A 23800-nucleotide genomic window follows, 5' to 3' on the forward strand; every position below is an offset into this window, starting at 1 on the left:
AGTCATTTCCTCTGTTGTCCTGACCTTCATTGCCTGTGCTTTCAGCGCCATTTAGGTGTTCGTCGAAGTGCTGCTTCCACCTTTCGATCACCTCACGCTCGTCCGTCAAAATGCTCCCATCCTTATCCCTGCATATCTCGGCTCGCGGCACGAAGCCGTTGCGGGATGCGTTGAGCTTCTGATAGAACTTACGCGTTTCTTGAGATCGGCTCAGCTGTTCCATCTCCTCGCACTCCGTCTCCTCCAGGCGGCGTTTTTTCTCCCGAAAGAGGTGGGTCTGCTGTTGCCGTTTCCGTCTATAACGTTCCACGTTCTGCCGGGTCCCTTGCTGCAGCATGACCGCCCGCGCTGCATTCTTCTCCTCCAAAATCTCCTGGGCATCGTTGATGGCTGCTTTTACTGTTCTGCAGCAGTCCTCAAGAGGGGCTTCATCCAGCTCACCCTCTTCCGGTAATGCAGCCTCGAGGTGCTGCGCGTATGCAGCTGCGACATCCGGGTCATACCGGGGCGGCCGTCGGTACCGTACGTTGTTAACGACGGAGAGTTTTGAGCGCAATTTGACCATCACCAGATATTGGTCAGAGTCGATGTTAGCGTCACGATAGGTCCTGACGTCGATAATGTCGGAGAAGTGCCGACCGTCAATCAGAACGTGGTCGATTTGCGATTCCGTATGCTGTGGTGATCTCCAAGTGTATCGGTATGGAAGGCTGTGCTGGAAGTAGGTGCTACGAATGGCCATATTCTTGGAAGCGGCGAAATCAATTAGTCGTAGGCCGTTTTCGTTCGTCAGCCGCTGGGCGCTGAACTTTCCAATAGTCGGTCTGAATTCCTCCTCCTGGGCAACCTGAGCGTTTAGATCTCCAATGATGATTTTGACGTCGTGGCTTGGGCAGCGTCTTTATCATCATCAGTGCTTCCAGAGTGAGGGCTGTGCACGTTAATTATGCTGAAGTTGAAGAACCGGCCTTTGAGCCTCAACTTGCACATTCTCTCATTCATCGGCCACCACCCGATCATGCGCCTCTGCATATCACCCATCACTATAAAAGCTGTTCCCAGCTCACGTGTGTTGCCGCAGCTCTGGTAGATGGTATGGTTACCTCTAAACGTTCGCACCATTGATCCCTTCCAGCACACTTCCTGCAACGCTAGGATGCGATCCTTCAGCACGTCGGTGAGTATGCGTGTGCTCCCAATGAAGTTGAGTGATTTACAGTTCCACGTACCGAGCTTCGTATTCTCTCGTTGATTATTCGTTGCTTGCCCTTGACATGGGGAACAGACGCTGTTGTGAGCCGCTCCTAACATGGAGTACAGACGCTCAAGGTTTGCAGAAGCAAAAGCAAACCCCCCCTTCCCTGTCAGCATACGACCAAAGATCCCAACGGGGGTTGGTTACCCGATCTTCCCTAAGGTTACTCGTACCCCGGCCAGTACCGCGAGGAGGTAGGGATAGGAGTTGCTGGGCAAGAGGCTAAGGACCGCACAGAGGGGTCTATTTTATTCCTACAGGTACGCGAGGTACCAATGGTACGCCATGCCCAGCCATTTACCAACAACAGTTTCAAAGTTTTGGGTAGTAAAGGATATCACCACAAAAAATATTCAAAAAGATTACGATATTTTATGCGTAAAACAATGTATACCTTTGTACTTCAGCTTTTGTCAGGGATTTATGAAAAAAAAGTCTTCAGTTGGACCGGCAAACGTTGTATTGTCACCCAGTAAGCCATTTTATAATGCTATAAAGCAGTGATTCCCAAAGTGGGCGATTTTTAGATCCATGGTCCAAATCCAAAGTCACAGATAACATGCTTTGAAAGTACAAGACATGTACCTGAGAACTTTAAGAAATTATTCCAAATGCTCAATATTCAATTACAGGAACTTTTTTGTATGAGAACCTTGATATTAGGCAACTAATAATGCTTTGGCTGGCATGCGGGTTCTCAATAAAAAAAAATCTATCATTTTAGTTATGGTACAAATTATTTTAAAAACAATAACTTAGAAAATATGGCAGACTAATATAGTATTTATAGAGGGGTTCGTAGCCGTGAGGTTACGCATTTCGCTTCATAAGGGGAAGGTCATGGGTTCGATTCCCAGCTCCTCCACAAAAAAAAAATCCGTCCAGCCACCAGAAGACACCGCACGGAGGGCCGTGCTTTGGAGAGCACATCCAAACTCCTTCAGTATCGGATGGTGACTGAGACAAAATGACCCTCTTCGAAGGCGGCTAGCCTCAAACGACTCAGGAACACGGCAAAATGAACCACCGCAAGAGCAATGGACTATGGATTATATGGAAATTGATTGGATGGAATATAGAATAGTTAAAAATAGAATCTGTATCGGTAAAGAAGAACTATGATTCCGGCAAATTGGCGGCCATAAGCACAGAGTGCCTTCCAAAATAAACATAAGGAATAAAAAAATAATGTTCCAATCCAACTATAAAACGGTTGGATGGCAAAGACGAAAAATACTATTTAAAAATATACTTGAAGAAATATCAGAGAAACGTCGGAACCTTTAGAACAATTTGAGCTACAGAAAATACTTTTTACATTTATTGCAGTGAATAATAAATTGAAGAACATTCAGGGTTTTTATGTGTTTTCTAGGATTTTGGATAAAAAAGCGTTCTCAGAAATATCAAACATATATTGATCGCAATTTCTGTAATTATTCCAGTTATTTTAGAAATGACATATAAATCAAAGTGAAATCACAATTACCGAATTTTATTACACATATTACATTTGAATATCTGAAGTAGACCGAAGTTGTATCAAAAGCTGATTTAGTAGCCTGTAATACACGCCAGAGAATATTCAAATTGTTATTACAGTCGAGATGAGGAGCTCGATATCGATGGACCCATAGAGATAGGGAAAGACCGAGGAAAAGAACATATTTTAAATGAATACTAACCAGCTCGATTGCAAGGAAAATGTGAAAAAATATAAACAAGCAGATGTCATCTTGTGCACCTAGATTATTTTGAAAAAAAAAATGTTCAACTATCCTTTGATAATGGGCATATCGACACACGGAAAAAAAATCGGGAATGAAATTAGATAATAAGTATACATATAATCTAGTTTCAGTACGCTTTTGAGAAAATATTGTTCAAAACTTTAGCACATTATGGTAACACTGCGGAACACGTTTTTGTCTCAAGCATCAAAATACTGCTATTTACTTAATTAACTTCTGCTGAATCCATTGCCATTTTCAGAAATATCATAGCACGTCTAGTTTTTGAGATATTGGCTGTTGAAAATGCAAAATTTCCTATATCAGACAATTTTTATGCAAGTTTCTCAGCTTGTATGACTATGTTATTGCTCAATTTGCCACAGAATCCATGCTTCATGTGTATAACAATACTTATCAACAAAGTTCATAATATTTTCGATGCTAAAAAGTTATTATTAGTGATTAAGAAAATTATTGTATTTTACCATGTAGGAGAAACGAAAATTTTTGTATGGAGACTGCAAGCAAGTTGAAAATATCGATTTAATTTAAAATTTACCCTAAAATTTCATCCAAATTGTATCTGAAATGAATGTTTAAGTCTAATTTTGCATGCTTGTTAAATTATATTATAAAAAAGTCCGATTAACCATACTTAAAATTTCATGAAAACATCAATGAAACCAGTGTTTTATATAACTTTAACGACCTGTAGCAGAGACATATAATTTGATCCTCGAGACACGCAAAAATGTCATTTTTGCTACGCTGTGTAATCAGTTCAAATGTTTGAATCACATATCAGGGGGGCGATTCAAAAAAAAGTTATAAAGTTTGGGAAACACTGCTTTAAAGACTCCCAGCTTTCTTTTCACTCTGTTTTTCATAGTTTTGGGGCATATTGTCCAGGCTCTTTTTGAAGAGCGAGATTTGGATGATCGTGAAGATGATTTTAAAATTGATGTTATTTTCAGCTAATTAAGTAGTTTTCGCAATCACCTATGTTTTATCTACAATTTTTACGATAAAAAAAAGTGTTCTGTGAAATTTTCAGCATTTTTATTTATGATTTAAATGTGATTCAGATTTATGGAAATAATAACCGAAAAATTTTGAAACATGTTTCAAACTCGTAAGTACTGTAATGTAAGCTCAAACGTATCATATTATAGCAACTCAAGAAGACAAATAGCACTTTAATTCGCCCTGCGTGCTAATATAGTGCTATTATATAGCTGGCATGCCCTTTATTAGCCGTATAATAGCCCTATAAGACCAAAACGGTGGATTAACGGGCAAATGTTTACTTGGAAAGAACTCATTCCTCAAACCGAAACAAGTAAGTTGCTAAAAAAGCAAATCCTTTTTTTAATTAATTTTGTTACAGATTTTTGTAGAAGTTTGCAGGGCTAATCCCATATGAGACTAAATACAGTCGACTTTCCACAACTCGATATCCTATAAATCGATGGATTTTTCGATTCCTTCAAATTTCCATACATCGTGCTCTTTAGAATTCGATATTTCTATAACTCGATATATGACGATGACGCGTGAGAAGTAAATTGTTCTCCATAACTCTGATTCATTTTAAAATCCTTCTTATTCGGGGAAACCTTGACTAGTTCTTGTTTGTGGTGGTAAATACTTGCAAGTTTTAATTAAAGTTGGAAAACATGGAAATAAAAACATACTTTCAGTAAAAATAACGTGATTTTCAAGCAATTCAAAAAAAAAGTTTTTTATTAATAGTTTGTTAAATACTGTCATCAAAATATTATTGCTTTCTTACAGAAGTGATCATACACTCCCGTGCAAAAGTTTGGTTTCGCCACCTAAAAAACATACAAAAGTGTTTTGTTCATATCTCTGTGATTGCACATCTAATGAAACTCTCTATAGCGCATTCGAAAAATATAACATTTTTTTAAGTTTTGTATACTAAAATGGACCCTGGGCTCCCACAAGAATTTTTTTTACATAAATCCAGAAAAATAGACGAAATTTATACAAAAAAAAAAAACTCAAATAAATTACTAATACAAAATATTAGAACATTAAGAATGGGATTTCGTCGACTTCACGAGTAACAAGAAAATTAGGACAGATTCAAAAATGATTCGGATAAACAAGTAGAGTGCCATCGTTTTGCTTATGTTATCAACTATTTTCTAACGTGACTTTTCCAACTGTAACGAAAGCTTTCTCAACGAAGTTTAAGGTTAGATTCGAATGTAATTTATGTATCTCAAATCAAGTCATTTAATTATTTATTTTGGAATGACTCTATCATTGTAGAGCTGGTAGTGTTAAAGTGCCTTAAATATAGGAACTTTAGAGGTCTCTAGTTTGTAAAAAGAAGATCAAAAAGAGACCAGAAAGGAACCAAAAAGAGACCGAAAATGAACTAATCAGGAAACAGGAAAACCAAACGTATCCTAAAATTAACCAGATTATAAGAGTCTGATACTTCATAATAGAATCAGGCCAGATATGTATGTCTCTTTTTTTAATGCCTCGTGACATTACGACAGTATTAGTGATCGTAAAACTGTATGTATTTTTTATGAATTTTACTTGGAATTTCGTAATAATTTAGATATTTTGCCAAGCTTGCGAAGATTCCTCCAAAAAAATCTAAGGAATTTCTCCAAGAATTTTGTTTCGGATATCTCAAGAATATAACCTAGATTTTCCCAAGAATTACTATAGGAATTACCGTAATGACGCCATTTACCGCTCATGCTCTAGACTGGACTGGAGGAACTCCTATTATAGAATTTGAAAAAAAAAATCAAAATTCTTAAGGAAATTATTGGAGGTAGCACCGTAGGATTGCTCAAGGACTTTCTGGGGAAAATCTTCTAAGACTCCTTCAAAAAATCGATAGAATAATTTCTGGGAGAATTGGTAGAAGAATCTCTAGAAAAATTTCATATCCCTGAATGAGTCCCTGAAAATATTCCAGATGAAATATCTGAAAAAATCACTAGAAGCTTTTTAGTTTATCCTTGAGATGAAATTCTTGAAGAATCTGCTGAAAAGCCGTGGGAATTTTTCTCTAGAGCCTGTAGAACATTGCAATCTGAATGAGTAAAAAAGAGACTCTGGAGACCATTGTGATGAAAATAGAGGCTTCTTAGAGACTTAACAGACAAAATGTTAAGTAAATTTGTATTTTCAACAACTTGAATATTAAAACATGAATAGAACAAGCATAATTTGCATTTAGTTACCTATGAGAAGGAAATCATCAAATTAATTTGGTTGTTGACGAATAAGCATTGAATTTATTTTGTTAACATATAAAATCTACAAAGATATGTAAAATATTGAAGAAAACATTAGTTGCATTAATTTAAATTTAAAATTGGTTTTCGACCATAAGTAATTCGAGGGATTTTTGACGTTATATAATAGTTTGTCTTCTCAAAAGCTTACAAAGAACATTTAAAATCTATTTTGTATTCTATTCTAAAGTATTATTTTTTTTTTCTGGGAAAAAAATTACGGCAAAGGCCCACGGTTCCCCACAATTGTAAATCTGGCCCTGTCTCTCAGTTTGCAAAAGTTTGGGTTCACCTGAACAATAGAAATAATAAGCCATAGATGAATAATGTCGCTGGTGTTCCCTTTGTTCTCGCTCAGAAACATGTTGGGTACATAAGTGTCAAACTGCATACATTTTCGCGTTGACATCTATGGACCGATGCACGAGTTCACTAATTTGACGTTTGAGCGGTGCCAAATTCACTTGTTGCCATGGTCACGTAAATAACACGGCATCGCTAAAACGTCAAATAATGAACTCGTGCATAGGTCCATAGCCCCGCCTATCTCCGCCTGCAAAAAATGTTGCTACTGCGACGCCAGCGACATTCTTCTTCTATGGTTTATTACTTCTATTACATGAACTTACTTAAAACAAGAAGATTTTGTGAAATCTCAAACCATTATTGAATAAGCTATGAACTATTAAAATCGATTGCAAAATTGTCAAAAAAGATTTTCGCGCGTTCAAGTGAACCCAAACTTTTGCATGATAACTTGACTGACTTTTGCATTGATTTTGAATAGTTTTCAGTTTTTTTTCGCCAAAATTTCGTGAGCGCTGTTTAAAGAATATAAGAATCCGATTCTTATGACTCATTGATTTAAAATTTTGGTCGATGCAATGCGGAGGAAATTAGACACGTTTTTTAGTGTGTTTTTTGTTTGTATATTGTTTTTTGTTACAACTATAAGTAAAAATTTAGTAAATAAAACTAAAAAAATGTTTCTGGAAAAAATACCTGCGCAGTAAGAATAACTCATTGCCTTTCGAATGCGCCATAGAGAATTTCGATTAGATGTGTTATCACAGAGGTATGGACAAAACACTTTTGTATGATTTTAAGGGGGTGGGTGAACCCAAATTTTTGCTCTGCTCTATGTGATGTGATAACCTAGCCAGTGCCAGTGGTTGTGTGTTAACAGTCGAATAGAAAATTATTTGCGTGTAACGATCGATTTGAACAGCACTTTATACCAAGTTCCGCCAGATGTCCTCCTTCGTCAAGTTTGTTCAACTAGTGCGGCGATAGAGTGTTTACTGGTTGCCCTATCGTCGTTCAATTTTTTGGTGATGCATTTTATTTTCGTTCAGTTTTGCTTTTGTCTGTCTGTCGCTGATGCATCTGCAATCTGCTGCAGCTGTCAGTTTTCTCGCGTTTGGTCTTGGAAGAGTTGCAACACCCAAATCGTTTTCTTTCGTCGCGAGTGCAAGTTTTACGGCATAAGTTTTGTGTGCTTGAAAATACGGAAAAATAGCTTTCCTTCGATTCAAATTCGCGTGGACGGAAGTGACTAATAGTCTCGTCGTCGAATGCTCATATTGAGGAGCAATTTCAGGCGATGATTGCGACCGTGTGTGATTACGAAAAATAGTTTTGCCCGACAGCGAAGAAAAAGGCCCGCAGAAGGAAATTTTCTTAGAAAGTGAAATTGCATCTATGTTTCAGCTTTTGTGTCTTTTATTGCACTGTTTTAGTGCCTAGAACGGATCCCTAGATCCGACCGACCAATGAGTGCACTATACGTAACTAAATTAGAGGCCGGGTGGTGCTTTTAAAAATCAGAAATTGAAGAATGGGAAGAAGCAGTGAATGAAATTTGGTGATTGTGTAAACAGGTTGCAGAGGGCGGTGGAGGATTATCTCGGAAGGGCCCTCCCGTTTCTCCGTTCATCGGGATTGGAGATCAGAATGTCCCAGCGGTATTGGCGGCATCAGCATCTGCAGCAGTCCTACCAACAGCAACAAGAGTATCGCCGTCGAAGACAGCAGGTTGGTTTGGGTGATTAATAAATTTGTAATCAGGGAGAAAAGTGGAAATTTAAAAAGCAAGCCTTCTGAGGCTTCAAGGGAGCACCACCCAGTTAATGACACAGAGCAAGGAAAATGTCACAAATCGATGATAAACAATCGATCTGTATAACTATTATTTTACAAGGGGGTTCAATGAAGGGATGTCGGATAGTTATGAAACAAGTCAGTTTATATATCTGTCTAGCTATATCTTGATAGGTACCATATCTAATCATGCTGGATTTTATTATTATCTGATCACCGCAGGTGTTCTATGTTCAGATTGTGAAGAGTTAAATCTTAGCATAAGGATCGGTAGCAGATCTCTTTTAAAAGACACTAGTCTCTATTTTAATGCAAGTTTCAAAAAAAATGTTCAATAGAAAGTCTCCAAAATTTCTTTCAACCAATATGATCTCCAAAGTCACTACTTTCCTTCTCCCTGCAGTGAATTCTGATTCAAAATACCTAATTTCCATCAATTGTTTATTAATTGTTTTCAAAGAAAAAAATCGAAGGCATTTTTTTTTCTTGAAAGTCTCCTACGGTTTATTCCAGAGTTTTTAAACAACTTCGTTGAAGGTTTTGTTTAGGAAACCAAACAAAAATGCCCTATAAAAATTTCAAATGATGTTTATATCCATTCCGTCGTGAATTGATCTATGGTTTAGTTTCATCATATATTACTAGACGAATAGCCCTAATTTTAGGCAAACAAGAATTCTGTGTCAATTTTCGGATTACCATACAAAATAGGCCAAAATCCTATGAACGGATCGAAAATTGGTGCTCTTCGACAGGGTGTCTACTACTGGAAAAACCTGGAATTCTCAGGGAATTTCGGTAACAATTAGAGAAATTTCTTTGAGGTAGTAATTCATGGTAGAATATGTTCATGCCACTAAATAAAAAAATCGGCGCTATCCACACGCTGTTTAGTGAGGATCGTTTTGGGTATGAAATTTTATCGACTTCCCAAGACATGATTGAATTTTATGAATAATATTTGATCTGTAATACTAACCTGGAATTCAAACAACTTTTAATTTACAATACCGAAACAATCATTTTATCAATTTTGCGGCTGCTAGCAGGTCTCTTGGTGAAGACTGTAGGTCTCTATAATAATGCAAGTCTCGATTAATTTTTCAAATCTACATAAGTAACTTTCATATGTTTTTTGAGAAAGGTTATTAAGAGTAATCACAACCTGTCTTCTAAAACTGTATAAAAATGAATCTCCTTTTTATTTTATTATTATCGTGCACATCACTTTAATTTTGCATGCAATCAGCTCGCGTTTAAACACTAGATAGTTCTTATCGTTTCCCACAAAAATTGTATGACAAAATGATAAGCCGTTCCATTCAATTACCTACGCCTTTTTTGCACCAGTGTAAAATCGACTCAAGTAGTGTGTTGTTTTGATTCGTGATTAAGTCACCATACAACGGAGCGACGAAAATGATGGTTAGGTTGCGAAAGTTGAAAATCTTACTTACGCCGTTTTGTAAATCCTGAAATTAAACGCTCTAAAAGTGATAAATCAAGTTGGTTTAGAGCGGAACGTGTAGAATTTCGTCTGCGAAACACGTATGATTGATAAAGAAAGTTTGTTATCTTTTCTGACTTGAGTCTGTTTGAATAAGTTTTCGAGAAGTCTCTTTTTATTAAAGGTCTCTAAGTCTGTTTTTTTCGACCAAAATGGTCTCTAAAGTCTTTTTTTTTTCATATCTTGCGTACGATGAATTCTGATGCAAAAATATGCAGGATCCAGAAAAACCTTCAGAGAGTGTTACGCGACCTATCAATTTATCCTTTAAAAATTTTATTCATTTCATTTCTCCATGAAAAGCTTCATGAATTATCCTAATGGTTTCTTCAGAGATTTCATCTGGAATACATTCAGGGACTCCTACATGGATCATTCCAGGAATTCTTCTAGAGATTTCTCTACCAATTCTCCCATATATTTTTCCAGCGATTTTTCAAAGAATATCTTGAAAAGTTTCTCCACAATTTGCTCCAGGAAATTCTGGAGCACTTCAACGTTACTGTCTTTTAATTTGCCCAAGGATTAGCTACTTAGTAAATTTTTACAAACACTATCTTAGAACTTGCAGATATTTTTCCACTAATCCTTCAACCGAATTTTCCAGTTGTTACTATTGAACATATTTCAAAGATTCATACAGATTTTTTCGTACAAAATCCGCAAAGGTTAACACCAGATTTTTTGAAAAAGAAATCAGGGATTTTTTCCAAGAAACCCGACACGTGATTTCTTCCACGAATTTCTCCATTCCATCCAAGAATTTCTCCAAAAATCCTCGAGGGGTTATTCGAGAAAATCTATTAGAAACTTTTCAAAAAAATTCTTAAATTCGACCGTGTGTTTCTCCATTGAGTTCCTTTTAATTTTGTTTCTAGGAATTTCTCCATAATTGAATCGAAGAATTGTAACAGTTCTTCCTAAAATTTGTCAAAAAAAAAACAGAATCCACAAAAAAATATTTATAAGTTTCCATACCAATCAACACTTGAGCATTTTTATCCAGAAAATCCTCCCCACATATTTTTTAAGGGATTCTTTCCGTTTTTTTAAGAGTTCCTTCAGAAAATGCAGCAATTTATTACCCAGAGTTTTGATTGAATCGTTTTTTAATCTTACAATTTAGCTATAAACTATTCTAAAATTTTCTCAAGGGTCTATGAGTTCTTCTAGTAACCCTTACTCATCAAGGGTGGCTCATAAAAACTTACACAAGTTTCATCAGAGGAGATATTCCTTAGCCGAGTGATTAGTGTCCGCGGCTACAAAGCACAGCCATGCTGAAGGTGTCTGGGTTTGATTCCCGGTCGGTCCAGGATCTTTTCGTAATGGAAATTTCCTTGACATCCCTGGGCATAGAGTATCATCGTACCTGCCACAAAACATACAAATGCAAAAATGGCAACTATGGCAAAGGAAGCTCTTAGTTAATAACTGTAGAAGTGTTCATAAGAACACTAAGCTGAGAAGCAGGCTCTGTCCCAGTGAAGATGTAATGCCAAGAAGAATAAGAAGTTACTTTAAAATTTGCTTTTGAAATATCCCACGAATTTTTCTAAAAATGTTCTCCAATTTATGAAAAATATGTGGACAAATATTTAGAGACTTCCTTGAGAAATTTTAAAGAATTACTATAGGAATTCCAAAAGAAATCTCTGAGCAATTCCTGGAGATATTCTTAGAGAAGTTCCTGGAGCCATCTTTGTAAAAAACATCTGGTTGAATTTTTGAAGAAGTTCTAAACGGGAGTTTTGGAGGATGTCCTAGAAAAATCGATGGAAAAATAATCAGATAAAATCTTGGAGGTCTTAGGGCTTTTTTGGAAAATATCTGGAAGAATCTTCAAAGAAATTCCTGATAATCTTAGAGTTAATTTCTGTGGTTACATGTGGCAAAAATTAGGTTATGTTCTGAAGATATCCAAAACAAAATTATTTGATGAATCCCACGGAAAATAAACACTAAATGAACTCCTGAAGAAATTTAACAGATGAGCTAGCCTTGGGGTGAAAATCTATAAAATACAGTATAGAATTCTATCCATCTATTCTAACCTGAGAAAGTCTTTCTAGTAGATAATATCCATTTTTATTTGTGGCAAGCACTTGAAATAGTTTCTGATGATTTTTTTTTTTTTGAGAATATCATTGAAAATGCATACAAACACAAGCAGTATTATTCGTCGGAATGTCTTCTTTTTCTTGGCATTAACGTCCTCACTGGTAGGGGAAGAGGTTGTAAAACGAACACCTTAAGGAAATCATCTTGTTTCTGATAGAAAAACGAGGAATTTGTACAGTTCTATCTCACAACATCAAAAATAGGGATGTTATCTATAGCAGCGACACGAATTCAGATTAAAATAGCTAAATTTTCACATATTTTCGTCGCTAGCAAAAACCCATGCAAATGTTTATTTTACCTGCACTATGTGGGTAAAATGAACAGCTGTCGGTGGTATAATGAACATTATGCAAAAAACGTGAGTAAAACAAATATTTTTGAAAATTTTCGTTGCATTCCCGAAAATATAACCATTAATAATTGTAACCTATTCAAAAAGAATTCTAAAGGTATCAGATTTGACATCATATCATAACGATATTCTGCTCACTGAAAAACCTCAAGTCTTCCGAGCTAAAAATTACGTCAGTTCTAATTACCAAAAGGTTTTCTAAAATCTCAGTTTTCGTTGATATTTTTACTTCAATTGCCCTACGTATCAACTCGAAGACTCCAACTAATGCTCTAAATCGTCCGTGCATGATAAAATTACATCGAAATTTCTTTTTTCTCGGTAAAAGACACGGTGCTCATTTTACCACCACTGTTCATTTTATCACCACTTCCCCTACAGAGCCTGCTTCTCAGCTTAATGTTCTTATGAGCACTTCCATAGTTATTAACTGAGAGCTTTCTTTGACAAAGCTGCCATTTTTTTAAAGGCACGTTAAGATGGAACATCTTGGAATCCAAAGATGGCCGTCATAATGATCGACTTGTGACCCTAGTTGTGTTTCAAAAGGCACTAAATTGGAGAAATTGTAGACAAACGTTCCTGATCTTTTTATTTTAATCTTTCTGCTTGTGCATAAAGACAAAATAAAAAGTGTACTGTTGTTGGATGCTTCCTTCGCGAGAAGGAAGCACCACAGTAGACAACGGGACTAGCATGCAACTTCCAGTGGCGCAGTCGAAATACGTTCCTGACGAAAAGTTTTTCGGACTGAAGCGAGAATCGAACCCACACTCCTTGGCTCGATGCGGCTAAATGCGTGGTAAGAATTTTTTAAGAGATTTCTCCAATAATTGCTTCAAAAACTGTTCTGAACAATCCTGGATAATTTCTTTGACAACTTCCTTTTAAAAATTTTTAAAAGAATTTCTTCTGGACTTTATCGAGAAATCATAGGAGAAATCTCTCCCTCTTCCTTCCATGTTGGCTTGGTGTCGATCGATATATTTGTTGCAAAATGATAGCATATAAATCACAACTGTTGTCCAAATACAATGGCGGGGAACGTGCCACTGGAGCCGGCCTTCTGATTGCTTTGCTTTGTAGCCGTGGGAACCGCCCCTACTAATAGAGAATTTTTTCTTTGTCTAGATCTCATCTCGTTGACTGGTGGATTAGGGTGGGGCTTATTTCCAAAAATCTTTCGTAGTCAGGATTTACAAAGTGGAAAATGATCATCGGTCCCAAAATAACATCCTGTGAAAAAATGAGAATTTTTGGTGAAGGTTTAGAGGTGGCGCAAAGGGCGTATGTGCAGTTCTCCCATTTTAGTCAACTCTGAAAAATTTTGGTATGCTTTTTAGCTTGTTTTGGTGATTTTAAGACCCTTAAGGGCAAAAAATCACCTCAAAATTGCGATATCTCCACTCTTTTAGATAATATTTGACGAAATATATTTTATGCATGCGATTTTTGGCCCTTGAATAGGTTACAATGACTGATTACTATGAACCCGAATAAGAATAGCTGGGGAGGATTCCTATGCTTGTAGAATGGAACAAAGAGCAAAGAAGAATGACAGAAAGAACAAAGAGCACAGAAGAATGTAAGGTGGGGTGGGTTAAACAGGGGGAGGGTGTAACTGATGATATTATATTAGAATCAACTATGGAGCCATGAAAATATCTCGGTTGGATGCATGAGATGTGATTATATGCAAGTTTAACACTCATTTAGTATTTTAGAATGTCCGTTTGATATAACTCCAGCAATTGCTTTTATAATCTGAAAGAAATTACAGAGGGGCCCAAATCCATACAGGCTCACAATCCGTACACTTCATACAAATAGAAGGAGTTTTATATGCAGTGGAAGGGTTTAGATTCATTTCTTAGGTGTTCGGATTTTGATCCCACACGATATATCCTTATTAGGTAAATCCATAAACGATTTTTGCTTTCCAGCAATAACACTTCTTGTTAGAATTTCCACAGGAATTTCTGGATTATGACGCCATTTCAGCAATTAATTGCGTTTGGGGTTCCAATACTCAGGGTGTCCATCCATCCGGGAAATCCGGGAAAACCGGGAAAAACCCGGGAATTACAAATGACCGGGAAAAATACGGGAAATACCCGGGAATTTGGAGAACACCCCGGGAAAATATGTATTTCAAACATAAAACTACCGGTTTGTTTAAATTTTAAGTCGTCTGTTATTAGTACTTCACATTATGAATAATTTTTGGTAAGTTGGATCTTTGAAACATTTCTCGAAGGGTATTTAAGGATTTTTGGAAAGGTGCTTTTCGAGATGAGTGTTAGATTTCCATTTTAGTTCTTGGTAAATATTCATTAAGATATTTACTGATAGATTATTTAATCGAACCGATAATTGACCAGTATTTGAAAGTTCTTTCTGAGAGATCACTGAAGTATTAGTAAATTGCTAATAAGATTTAAGCGGATTCTAGAAAGGTCCTAGGCTGATTTTGCTTGAAATTATTAGTAGATTTTTAGAGGTTGGCAAAATGCTAAGCCAAAAAAAGTTTGCATTTATTGGGAGATCTTCTACAATCCTGGACAGATTCATTAATAGTTCCCTTTGACGGATTGCTAGGGTTGTTGATGATACTGATTCTTGATGAAGCCTTGCCAGGATTATTAATTTGACTAGTCTTTGATCTATTACAAAGTTATTATGAGGCCTCCGACGAGATTTTGTGTAGATTTCTGCAGATAGCGAATTCTTTCAATCACCCAAAACAAATTTCGTAACTAGATCTTTGATGGATAAATCAATAACGAGGGCCTCTAGTTATTCTTGACCAGATTTTTGTTATATTTTTGACAAGATTCTTGATATCTTGATCAAATCTTTTGAAGATTACCTGGAAATTGCAATCTTGGATTTATGTCAAAAGTTTCAGCCAGTGTCATAGGAGAACAATAACATGTATTTGGAAATACCGTCTCTGTAATTTTTTTTTTCTTGGATTCAACATGAGTTTCATCAGATCAACTATTTCTCCATGAACAAGCCATGTCTAACGCATAATTACTAAGGCATTCTTAGAAGGCAATGGGTTGGCTATTTGTTTATATAATTCCAAAATTTCTCTGAACTTCCTATGAATTGGGTCCTAAAATGTTACATGAATTCTTGTTCTTATTTAATAATACGAAAGAGCATGTTCTTGCGACTATTTTAGCAATTTTTAAAGCTCAAATAACGGATATAACATATTCAAACTTCAATTTTAAAAATAATTCCAAATATGAACCTTGACACTTTTGATCATGTTTGACGATCATTTTGTCGAAAAAAAACGCCACAGGGATTTTAGTTTTAACCTGAGAGTTTTAACACTAGGGTTGTTCCTATCTGACATTTCGAAAGGGACACGGTAAACTAAATATACCCTAAATTTGAGTTTAAACCAAGGGGTCTGACAAAATATCAAAAACCGTAAAAAAATTGTTTTTGGACTTACACCAACGAAAACCATTTCAATATTTAGTAAACATGTGTTTATGGTCTAAGTCTTAGCGTTTGGTACTAAAATTGCAGGGTGGCCACCGAACCGGGAAAAACGGGAAAAGCGGGAAAAAGACGGGAATTTGAATCCACCGGGAAAAAGACGGGAAAACCCGGGAATTTGGGAAGATCACCGGGAAAATCGTTCTGAACGAGCATCTTCAAGCTGTAATCTACAAACCAACCTCCAAAATAAGTTATAGAAAGTAGATATATGTAATGATATTTCCATGAGGCATCCACAGCATTGAACAAATATCTTTCAAACATTAATGATTTAGTTTCTACTATACTAGACCATATTAATTCTCTTATAAATTTTCTTAAAAGTACTTCACTTATTGCTTAGCAAGTTTCAATATCAGCAATATTTTTTGAACTTTTCTCTAACTTTCTGTACTCAACGTTTTGAATCAAAATTTAATTCATTATTGAAGATTAGTTTAGCACTCTTCTGTAATTGCAGAATACCACAACTAATCTTGAAAAAAAAACCCTTTTAAAATGTCACTAGTTATCAAATCGACAAAGTTTAGAATTAGTGCTCATCACGATTTTAATAACGGTCAAGCTGTTACAGCTCATATAAAATGTCTAGAATATCCATTCAAAAAGCAGTGGGTGGGTGCCTGTCAAAAATGATAGTTTTCGGTGTTATTACAATTTTGGGTGAGCCCTAAGTAAGTGCCTTGTTTCATCCATACTTTAAATTTACTTGCTTTAGAGAATTCTTTATTTTCATGAAAAAAATTCAAAGGATTAAGAATTGAAATAATATTAATTACGGTAAAGAACAACTTGGACATCTTGATTCTGTTCTTAGGCACCTGTGGCTTTAGTCGGACAAATTATCTGAAATTCAGCATTGATATGCACTGAACATGATTATAAACCAAAGCCAAACCTCGAAATTTCAAGAGCACGAGTCTAGAGAACCAAACAGAGCTCTGAGCTGAAATTTTGATTGTTTTATCATAAGCATAAGGCGGCATCCACAAATTACGTAACGCTCTAGGGGGAGGGGGGGAGTAGGCTCAAGCGTTACGGCTCATACACAAATTTAAAATTTTTCATACAAAAAGCGTTACGGAGGGGGGGGGAGGGGGTCAAAAATTTCCAATTTTAGCGTTACGTAATAAATGGACGCCGCCTAATGCAACCAATCCATCAAATTTTCAACGCAAACGGTTGTCAGGTTCTTTAGATCTTAAAACTTGAACTTCGAAGTTCGGCTTAAAGGGCATATTATTGGTAAATGTGGTTCAAATAGCATTCAAGATAAACCCCTGAAGAGTAGGATCTGTTTTATTAGCACAATTAATCATCTCTTTCCCATAATAGATAGCTTCAGAGCTCCGTTGAATTTCGACGAACATGAGACAAATCCATTCAGATGAATACTATACTATGCCATAGTTTTCAGAATAAGATTCTATATAGTGAATATAGTGAAGCATTTGATAAACAATCAAGTCATTATGGAAAAACAAAAAAAAAATAAACCGGTTACAAAAAAATTCCGGTGCTTTTTTATAGAAACGGTTTTTGATGTATAAAAAGTCATTCAATGGATTAAAAATCGGGAAAATTATGTAAAATAAACCGGGAAAACCGGGAAAAAAGCGGGAATTTCAAAATCGAAATTTGGTGGCCACCCTGAAATTGGGACAGGGACCCTATTCGAGGGGGTCACGATCTTTTAGAAAATTCAACAAATATTTTATATCTTTTGATCTAAAATTCTTTAAAAATTTTAACCAAAAATACAGAGCTATTACAAAAACTTCAAAATGTTATCCGCGAAAACCGCGACTTCTGAAATTCGATCCGTGACTGGAAGCAGAAGTACCAAACCGCGAAAAAAAAAATATTCAAATTGTCATCGAAATCTTCATGTCACAATACCCAATCGATTTTTAATTGTTGTGACAAATTTCTGTGTTCGTTGATGCACTTTTCTTAGTACCGTAATCCAGGGGCAAATTAATCACTATAACTTTCTGTTATATTATCCCTAGGAACTGAGATATGTAACTATTTTTTTTAGGAAATAATATAGTATCATAAACCTAGCTTGAAAATAAAAAAATGAAAATGGTTCACGAAATTGAATGGTGGCGAAATTGATTTTCATATAATAAAGTAAAAATAAGAATAATAAATTTCTCCTAAATGTGGGTCCCCTAATACAGAAAATGACGTAAAAAAATCTTACAGCTTTTGCATTTGACCATTTTATTGTGAAGTTTAATTTTGGAAACTAGAATAATATACCTAAATGTAGTTTATTTACCTTGTAATAGGCACGTTTTCCGAAAATAAACGGTTCGAAAAATTACGCTAGTTATGTAGCATGATTTTAAAATCGAGTTCAATAGTTCAACAAAATTCATATACTCAAATTTTGCATCTAAACTTAGCACCAGCGGATTGTTTAGTACTGACTTTTCCAACAGTATTGCTTACACCTAAAAAAAAACTGTTAATATTTATGTGCAAAAGTATCCTTATAAAACTAAAACTGTTTGAAATCTTGGCACGTATGAAGCATCCTTAAAAGATATTGCTTTCTGATACCGACCAAATTCGCCAAATGACCCGGATTACGGTAACATTTCATTAGTCCGACAGTAATTGACCAATGTACAGTACATTGCATTATACATTTAAAGCTCTTTCGACGTTTGAAAAAGATGCGTGAATATTTTGACTCGCAGATCCTTTCCTTATCCCACTAACCCAATATCCTTTCCACGGAAACTGTGGATATGCAGAGGTATACTCGGTCTCTAGTAACATTCTTTCCCTTCCCCGATAACCGTAAGGACATGGCCGCCACCGTTATCGACTTTTAAATTATAAGCTATCGGATTGCGCATTTTCAGAATGGTAGCAAATTGTTTAACTGACATTTTTCCGATATTATATCTAGATACACAATGAATCCTAACCATCTTAGCCAGTGCCTTCAGATTTTATATTCTTTAATGCTTTTTGTCAAATGTCGAATTACAGATGAAATGTTATTACTTTTTATATTTTCCTACACCACATTTTTTACTTTCAAGAATCCGTCATCGTAATTATTGCCATCATTGATACTTCACAAACAGTTTTTCAGTTTAAAACTGAAACTTATACGATGAAATTGTGTTCACTGTGTTTTAGTTGAAGAATTGAATATAGTGAATGCATTTTCTTTCAAGTAAACTTTCTTGATTTTGAACGAAAAAAAAAACGCTATTTTCTGCATAACTGGGCCCTAGTGACTAAACTATAAATTGCACTTAACAGCGCTCAATGAGATGACGAGAGTTTACATTTTTAAATACAAATTTCCTAATGATGAACTGCACAACTTGTGTCAAAACAATTTATTGGCGATTTTTGTGGCACGATTCAGGAAATCCGCGATTTTCGCGACAGAATTGCTGTCATTCGTGATGTTTGCGCCTGGCCTGGCAAAATTCGCGACTGTTGTAACAGCCCTGATATCGAGTCGCAGGATCTTTTTGTAATCTGTTTTTTAAGTTCTTGGACATCCGGGAAAAATCCGGGAATTTGAAAACTGATTTTGAATGGACACCCTGAATACTTCACTTTCGCCACAACACCTTCAACATAACTTCGGACAAACGAAAATGCAGATGAAGTTCAATACATCGTTCTACATCTGTATTTGAAATCGATGTGTATAAACAACAGCAGAAGGAAAAAAATCGGTAGTCAAAATTCAAATTATTGCACGAGCTTCTATAGAGATAAAGCACTTCAGGTTGAAAACCTCTCAAATAAAACCAAAATTAAGTCGTCACAGTTCTGAAACATATTGTTTAGGACAGAGCTACATGAAGGAATTTTCACAGGATGTACTATGTATATATAAATAATTATATAAATTAGTTATGAATTTAATAGTTACTGCGTGAGGCTGAATTTCCAGGATGTAAATTTTGCAACGGTCCCTTTCGATATATTGCTATCATCATTCAGAAACAAAAACAACCAAACGATTATTGAACCAAAGCAGTAAAGTGACGTGCATTTATCTATATCAACCAGGAGAATAATTATGAAACTTCGCATGGAATTAAGGACATTTTAGCCGCTATTGATTTTTTTCCATAAAGTCCAATAAAGTTGCAATAAGTTCCAATAAAATCGTATACATGGGTCGAAGATGGTTAAAAAATTGGTGCTCTTCCCCTACTTGAAGAAAAAATGCTCGAAATATTTCTGAAGTAGGTAATATTAAATAGAAGTCAAGGGGTCGGACCTGGTGTAGTGGTTAGAACACACACCTTTCACGCTGAGGATCTGGGATCGAATCCCATCCCCGAGCAAAACAAATGAAAAAAAAGAAGTCAATAAATATAGGGAAAGTGTACCAGTTATGGCTATAGTGGTTCCCTATTTGGCCATATGTGTTTTCGCGAAAACTTTCACATTTTTGATATTTTTGAATGTTTCAACATCAAGATTCATTTGATATCAAACTACTAAAACACACAGAATTTTAAGTTTCGCAAATCCCGACACGAATGCCAAACGAATGGTAAAGTGTCGCTAATAAATAATAATAATAATAATAAAAACACACAGAATGATTAAAAATTTGAAAATAATCAATTTATCACGTATGGCGAAATAGGGAACCATTATGTCCATAACTGGTACACCTACCCTAATCATCGTTTTCTAGATTCCTCAGTTACGCTCAAGACATCACTAGTTTCACCCTCCCACCTGTTTAACCCACCCCACCTTACATTCTTCTTTGTTGTGTTCTTTGTTCTTTCTCTCATTCTTCTTTGCTCTTTGTTCCATTCTACTAGCATAAGAATTCTCACCAGCTATTCATATGCTTATTCGGGTTCATATTAATCAGCCAGCGTAACCTATTGAAGGGCCAAAAATCGCATGCATAAAATATATTTCGTCAAATATCATCTAAAGGAGTGGATATATCGCAATTTTGAGGTGATTTTTTGTCCTTAAGGGTCTTAAAATCACCAAAACAAGCTGAAAAGCATACCAAAATTTTTCAGAGTTCACTAAAATGGTAAAACTGCACTTACGCCCTTTGCGCCACCTCTAAACCTTCACCAAAAATTCTCATTTTTTCAAAGGATGTTATTTTGGGACCGATGATCATTTTCCACTTTGTAAATCCTGACTACGGAAGATTTTTGGAAATAAGCCCCACCCTACTGGTGGATCCCTTCAATATCGAGATAAAAAGATTCAACCGTAGTTTTTTTTGAAAACTCTGCCTTAATACTAAGAAACACAGGAAATAAAATAAAGCATTTCTTTAGTGTGCAAACTGGGCTAACCGTTATATTTAAGTCAACTTGCTGCGTATGTACCATCTATAGCACGTTACTCTGTTTGTTTATTTACCTTCATTCTACTCATGGGGAAACTCCCAGTTTCCGAAGTGTATGCTCTAAATATTTAGTTTACCTTTGATAAAAATGCTGTTTAGTCTTCCTCGAGTAGACATCAGAAATACAACCTGTGTTTACTCGTGGTCTCGAAATAGAATTTTACAGATCATTTAGCACGGTAAATTGGTTTAAAATTTAGAATGACGTTGATTTGCTACCCCCTTTGCACTGCAAGTGCAACCTGTTGAAGTAACCCTCTTCTAAAACGGTCATCTATAGCCACATTTTTCGTGTTACCAGCTAAACATCCAATTGCCAACACAAAACGCCTCCACTTTTCGGCTATGTTCAATTTGCCCCCATGGTCGCGAGAGAGAGCTTGTCGCTGAGGCCGCCACGTGCGATAACTCGACAGTCGACCGACCGTCTCGCGGTTAATTACAATCCGCAGTGCAGTGTGCGGCATAAAATGTAATTCATTTTTGCACGAATGTCTTCGATTTTTTTTGTGTTCTCTCTGTCGTTACCCTTTAACTCACTTAGATTGTTACCTTGGCAGTTGGCTGCTAGCAACAAGCCCCTTCTTTGGGGTTCAGTCACGCAAAGAATGAAAACATGTGGGTTATAAGAACTTTCAGGTTGAGGATGGTTGAGCAACGGTGGGGACGTTTGAAGATGATTGAGTTTTACTACCACATTTCATTAGATTTCCTAGAAGCAATAAGCAGACAATTTTTTCATGTAGAAAGTTTTATAAAAAATAGTTGTTTTTCGCTAGGCAAAAGGCTTTTTAATTTTAAAGTTTTCATTCGCAAATACTTAGTCAACAATCAGTTTTATTGTGAATGCTTCTAATGTTTTAAGAGGAACACAACGCGCCATAGGCTTGTTAGTGACAAAATTGAAAGTTTTTTGGAGATGGATTACCATTCTGTTTTTTAAATTAAAAAATTCTTTGAATTGTTCGATACAAAAAGTGTCGACGTTTTCTTTATAGACTGATAGAAGACTATTTTGATTCATGTTTTATGAATCGAATCGCTTACCAAATGATACTGTCATAAATTGTTGAATAGTTTTTCATCAGAGGTATCAACATATTTTGTGTTGTCTGATGAAAAACTATTCGAAGAGCTTGTAGAAAGAGACTATGTAAATATATGACTTTCAAAGTTGAGGTTACATGAATCGCATCGCTTACCAAATAGCTTAGCTTAGCTTAGACTGACTACACATATCAATGGTTGCTATTCCGTGATTGACCGAAGTCAGTGAAAATGCACAAAGAATCAACTAGAAGTTCAGCTGGGATAGGCCATAATCTTCTTCAGTGTGCATAATTCAGTGCCTCTATTTATACAAGGTCAATAACGGCGCCGGCCACGTCCTTGCAGTCAGGTGGGATTGAGGGAAGGAATGTTAGTGTGTAACCTTTGCTATTTGGAGACCGTGTTTGCCTCTGCATCTCCACAAAGGTTACTGGGAGGGATGTTTGTTAATGGGGAGGATCGTTGGGTCAAAGGATTCACTTTGATAAGCGATTAGACCATGATAAACAATGATTTGTGAGATATATACATGCTTATACGTAAATATAATTGTTCATATAATTTCTATGTAGAGGAAAATTATGCCGACACTTGAGGTGACGAACCATTCAAAGTTTGTTGAACAAATACCTAAATGTAACATTCCTACAGCTGTCAGTACGAAAGCATGTGTTATTATATTTTACTCATTTGAAAAGAAACAAAAGACTCAATTGGTTGGGACATCATAGAACACTCTTATTCTTATGCCGACACTTACAGTGGCGAACCATCCAAAGTTTGTTGAATAAAGTGGACCTTTCGCAAGTCTACACTTGTAGTGTCGAACCATTCAAAGTTTTTTTAATTACAAAAATAAAGGTATATAAGGGGTGTTCTGAAAAAAAAAAAATGTTAAACATAAATAAATCATGAATCAGAGTTTGTGTCGACACTCACAGTGACGAACCATCCATAGTTTGTTGAAACATCATATTTACATCCCACCATTGTAACGATTAAATGTGCAGTCATACATATTTTATAGATTAGAAATAGTAGCATGAAACGAGCTCACCAATTGATCCGTTATCCTTGACTGAGCGGCCACAATCCATTTTCAGCTTCACTCGTTTGCTCGGCTAGCACCCAGAAAAAAAAAAAAAAAAAAAAAAAAAAAAAAAAAAAAAAAAGGCGCGCGACTCGAAAAAAAAACACGGACGACAGCTCGGGCTTTCTTGACGCACTGTCCAGGAGCAAGCGTCAAGGTCGTCGAAAGATCAAAAAGAACGAACCGATCGCGGCACTTTTTAACTTACTCCAACCGAACTCCCCGATCACGCCACTTTTTCACTTACGAGACCGACGCGCGACATGTTTGATCCTGCCCTCGTCGCTCGCTCCGGCAAAAGCAAGCGTCAAGGTCGAAAGATCAAACAGAACTAACCGATCGCGGCACTTTTTCACTTACTCCAACCGAACTCCCCGATCACGCCACTTTTTCA

The 23800-nt window shown here is 36.1% G+C and overlaps 1 protein-coding gene across 2 annotated transcripts in view; it reads left to right on the top strand.

Annotated features, from left to right (window-relative positions):
• The first annotated feature begins 7647 nt into the window (after positions 1 to 7647).
• LOC5570833 overlaps positions 7648 to 23800 on the top strand; it is a 30136-nt gene continuing 13983 nt past the window's right edge. Inside the window, exons 1-2 of one of the 2 annotated variants that reach the window (XM_021846483.1) lie at positions 7648 to 7893; positions 7989 to 8312. The gene's annotated coding sequence lies outside the window, so the exon portion shown is untranslated. Of the gene's footprint in view, positions 8313 to 23800 lie in introns of both variants that reach the window. The other variant, XM_001653291.2, reaches the window with a different exon arrangement.

The sequence above is a fragment of the Aedes aegypti genome, chromosome 2 (genome assembly GCF_002204515.2).
Source record: "Aedes aegypti strain LVP_AGWG chromosome 2, AaegL5.0 Primary Assembly, whole genome shotgun sequence".
Classification (NCBI taxonomy): domain Eukaryota; kingdom Metazoa; phylum Arthropoda; class Insecta; order Diptera; family Culicidae; genus Aedes; species Aedes aegypti.